Source organism: Triticum dicoccoides, chromosome 4B, assembly GCF_002162155.2.
Source record: "Triticum dicoccoides isolate Atlit2015 ecotype Zavitan chromosome 4B, WEW_v2.0, whole genome shotgun sequence".
NCBI classification, from domain to species: Eukaryota; Viridiplantae; Streptophyta; class Magnoliopsida; order Poales; family Poaceae; genus Triticum; species Triticum dicoccoides.
This window is the reverse complement of record NC_041387.1, coordinates 649,177,192-649,182,059: the sequence shown is the minus strand read 5'-3', so window position 1 is coordinate 649,182,059 and position 4,868 is coordinate 649,177,192. Positions and strand designations below refer to the sequence as shown.

At 41.6% G+C, this 4,868-nt stretch overlaps 1 long non-coding RNA gene across 1 annotated transcript; it reads left to right on the top strand.

Annotated features, from left to right (window-relative positions):
- Positions 1-3,559, top strand: LOC119294170. Its single transcript, XR_005143365.1, has 4 exons — positions 1-110; positions 1,959-2,051; positions 2,466-2,942; positions 3,107-3,559. It is a non-coding gene; the product is annotated as an uncharacterized LOC119294170 (long non-coding RNA).
- Positions 3,560-4,868: the final 1,309 nt, after the last annotated feature.

The following is a 4,868-nucleotide window of genomic DNA, read 5'->3' as shown; positions in this document are numbered from 1 at the left end:
CCATCGGCTGCCTTCTCCCCCAGCAACGACGCTCTCACATCTGATTTCAGTGTAAGCTTGGAACGGCTTGGTGGCTTCTAGTAAGAGAGATGGCAGGGGAGGCCGGCGATGTGAGTGTTCGTCTCCTCTTCTTGTTCTTTTTTTTAGATTTGTTTTTTGCATTCTAGGGTTTGTTCCTCTGTTTTTGTTTTGATGTAGTTCATCATTATCCTGATGGTGGTTAGGGGGGGGGGGGTTTATATGAGCGACCTACGTTAGGGCATGTTCGGTTAATCCCCACCGCAAGGGGATTGGATAGAAGGATTTGAGGTGGATTTTGAGTTGCTGGGGATTTAATCCCTTTTCCAATCCCCTTCAAAACCTTTTGAAATGCTATGAAACCGGACAAGGCATTAGGAGGAATGTTGTTGAGTGTGGAATGCACACGTTTTTTTAGAGTGAAATAAAATGTTTTTTGATTGTGGCCATAGGTTCAGATCCTGCCCTGTATGTATTTGTGCATGTTCATATAGCTGCTGAATAGTAAGCAGACTAGTTTCAGAGCCTGCTGTTTAGTTTTTTTGTGCTCATCTTTTTTAGATTCTTGTTTGTTGTCCTGTATGTAGCAAATAGCACACATATTGCAGACTAGAGTTTTCTGTTTTGTTTGTTTTGTTTGTATTTCTGAATGTATCAGCTAGCATTTTTAGTTTCTGTAATTTAGAGTATGTACATTCATAGCACGCATGTACGTACGGTGGAGTATCATACGTGCTGTATGTCCTTGTTGTTGGCTTCACCGTGCAGCCATGCTGTGACTATTTTTTTCTTCATTGATCTGCATCTAGCGGCTGCGACTTTCCAAGTGTGTCCGCCTTGCTGAAAGTCTGCATCGTTAACTGTCAGCCACGCATTGCACGAGCGTATGTGCCGGTGTGTACTGAGTTGAATGCCACCTTCTTCTGCAATCCAGGCCAGGTGTACCCTCCCATCGCCTGTGCTTACCGAACCCAATGATATGAAACTAACCTTGCTATCCAGCCCGGTCACTTGGGTGGAGCTGGTGCACTATCCAGACCATGAGCCTTTGAAGATATCCAAGACCGGCTCCTCTCCAGCTGCCGACATTGAGCGCAAGTTCCTGCTGACATTGAGTTGTTTGTTTTTGTTTGTTTTTCTGAATGTATCAGCTAACATTTTCAGTTTCCCTAATTTATAGTTTGTACATTCATGTACTTCTAGCTCATTTATATAGGGCAGCACTTCTAGGACCCAGTTTGTCATCTTCAGTTCCAATCTTTGTTAGTCATTCATTTTCTTAGAATCGCGAATATAATTCTTCCATTTGAGATCATGGAAGTTATTTTCTTTTGCAGTGGGGATAGTGAGATATTATATGTGTGCTTGTGGAGTTCATTCAGCAGAACTTCTGTTTTGTTTGTTTTTTTGTCCTAGTATACGGGTGTTTTTTTGTTCGAGTAACTACGGCGCGCTACCGCTTTCTCTTGAATATGATTTCAGACATCACTGTGATTCTTTATTCTTTTTTGGGCCTTTTTTGCCCGAAGTTAGAACCATGCTTCTGCGGCTGTTCTTTTTCCTTCTTTTTGTTTAAACTTGATAAATACTCTAGAATCTTATTCACACATCGTCTGGATTTTTGTGGAGCATCGGCTTGAGTCTGTATAATATCCACAGTTTAGTAAGATGGACTTTTATGTTTATTGTTCCTGTGTGACAACGTCGTTTTTTACCCGGTGTCTGATTTGTGCTGGAGGAGGCCCTTTTTTTAGCCTCCTCATGCATGTATTTCTAGAAGCTTATTTCGGTGATGCCCAGAGCAAGAGGGAATATGTCAATTTTTCTCATGAACAATTTTTTTTGCATTAATAAGTGCAGATACCTATTGTAATTATAGAGCTTTTGCAAATTTGCTTGACTAAAAGAATACTTGTTTTTTTCCTTTTTTCTCTTCTCAGGTTTTGTCTTGTGAGCTATGTGGGAACTTTTGCCATGGCGGTGCTGACAACAACTTCAAGATCGACATTCGTGATGAGTTCATGTCTAAAGCGGTAATTGGGCTGATTTTTTTTCCATGTGCAATTTTTTTCTTTTTTGCTTCATATAGCTTTTTCTTTAATAAGTATGTCAATTTTTTTATTGCTGTTTGGAATGTCATCGTCGGTGATGACTTGGGACTGGGGAAGACCATGCAACTAGGGTTTCTAGTTAACTCATTGGTTATACTGTCATATCATTGATTTGTTTGTTCTTTTCAGAATAGTTTGGTTGATTACGTCATTGCTAGTTCTGTAGTATCTTAGTTTTTTAACGAAATTGTTATCCTGATTGTACAAGTTACGGCCAGAATGCTTTGCATATTTTGCCATGGATGGTCGCGCTCTTTTTGTATTCAGTTATGTATTTTTATGTTATGTACAGTTTCCTAATTATTATTTTTCTTTTCTTTTTACTTTTTTTTGTAGACTGTCCCATGCAACGCAAGAGTCTATATCAATGGCGTTACCGGCGACTACATGCGTTTTGAAGCCCATGGACGCAAGTACTCTGTCGATATTGTGAAGGGGGCACACAGGACCAGGATCAAGGGGAGTGGCTGGAAGAAATTCACTTCTGACTTTTCTCTTTAGAAGGGTGCTGTGGTCATTTTTGACTTGGACAGGCGTCCCCGCCAGGCATATGTTGTTGTTCAAAGTGTTGACTTGGACACAGTTGAAGGAAGCTCTTCAGACGGGGATGCTGATGAAGAGATGATAGATGGAGACATCTCAGATGTGGATGAAGACGGTGGCGACATAAAGATCGAGTATACAAGGGGTCTAACTCTGAATGATGCACATCAGGACATTCTCGATGAACTGGTGCTCAGCTTCAAATCCAAGTTTTTAGGAGTGTCTTTTGTACACTGTCTTACTACAACTGACACTCAAGTTGGACAAATGGTATGTTTTGTTGTTTCTTTTTAAAAAAAAAATTCTATTTGTGTTTACTTTATTTTGTTTTTATGCATAATTTTTTTTCTTAAATGCATGCATTTTTTCTTGTGTTGCTTCAAGGTTTTAAAACTTTATGTTTTTTGTTTTGCTGTTCTTTGTTGTGTATACAGAAAGTGCCAGAGAGGGTTGCTACAAGCTTGAACATCCCTAAAGAAGGTTTGGCTGGTGTTCGTCTAAGCAGTGGGGAGGCAAAGACTCGCGTTGAATATAGCACGTCTACTGATGGACGTATAGTTTTCAACAAAAAGCAGTGGAGGCGTTTCCTTTCAAAGACTACCCTGGAGATCAATGACTACATCTTCATGTTCTTCAAGGCCAGCAAGAAGTCTTACATCAATGTTACTGTTGTTGTCAGCCAGCTTTAAGTTTCACTTTCTTTTCAAGAAGCTATGTCCCTAGTTATGTAGTATGCTGATGCAAAACATTGTTGTGGTCTTGTTTATGCGGTTGATAAGAACCAAGTAACCCCCCTGCCTGCTCGTTTGCGATGTTTATTGTCTATGTGTGTTTCAAAACTATGTGGAATATGCGTTTCTCGTAATGATTAGTGATGTTTTATATTTTGTTATTATTTTTGATCAGTATGTTTTTTAGGAGTAATTGTGTATTTTTACGTTTTTTCAATGCTTTTCTGTTTATGATTTGTAACAATAAAGACCCTCGCCTTCCCGCACTGTACAAGCAATTTGTTTCCCAATTCTTTTTAGTAACAAAAATATTGTTTTTTCATAGACGCCTTATTGTTTGCAAGTAGTTATCTTGAAAGTTGTAGGTCTATGAGAGTGCGGTCAAGGTCCATAGTTGCGTGTTTGCGTATTTTTTGTGAAGCGGCCCCTAATTGCATCTCATCAACCGACTTCTAACTAGGGGGAGGTGCAAGTGTGAGTGTGTGTGTGTGTGTGTGTGCGCGCGCGCCCGTGTGTGTTGAAGGTCCCCAATTGTGTGTCGATAACCGACTTGCAACTAGAGTTGTGTTTGTGTGTGTGTGTGTGTGTGTGTGTGTTTCTGTCAAGGGGGCGGGGAGTCCCCAGTTGCACGTCAAGCATCAACTTGCAACTAGGCGGTTGTGTGTTTTTTGTTGAGGACCCTAGTTGCAAGTTGTCCATCGACTCACAACTAGGGGGTGTGTGTGCGTGTGTTTGTTCCTGAACCCCAGTTGCAAGTTTCCTACCGACTTGCAACTAGGGTGTGTGTGTATGTTTTATTTGTGGCCCCCAGTTGGAAGTTAACATCGACTTGCAACTAGAAGTGTGTGCACGTGCGTGTGTTTTTGTCAAGGGGCTCCCAGTTGCATTTCAACCACCGAACTCGCAACTAGGGTGTGTGTGTGTGTGTGTTCATTGAGGTCCTGTAGTTGCAAGTTACCCATCGACTCGCAACTAGTGGAGGAGACAAAAACACACAACCTCAAGTTCCAAGAGGTGTGTGTGTGTTTTGTATTTTATTTGTGGCCCCCAGTTCCAAGTTGACCATTTGACTCGCAACTAGTGGAGGAGATGTGTGTGTGTTTTGTTGTGGGTTGTTTTGTTTTGTGTCCCTAGTTTCATGTCAATAACAGACTTCCAACTAGGATTGCGTGCATGTGCATGTCCTTCTATCAAGGGGGGATCCCCAGTTGCATGTCAAGCATCGACCCTGCAACTAGGGGGTGTGTGTTTTGTCGAGGACCCCCAGTTACAAGTTGCCCATCGACTTGCAAATAGGGTGTTTGTGTGTTTTGTTTGAGGCCCCCCAGTTGCAAGTTGCTCATTGACTCGCAAGTAGAGGGGCTGTGTGTGTGTTTTGTTGTAGGCCCCTAATTGCATGTCAATAACAGACTTGCAACTAGGAGTGCGTGCAAGTCCGTGTCGTTCTATCAAGGGGGGATCCCCA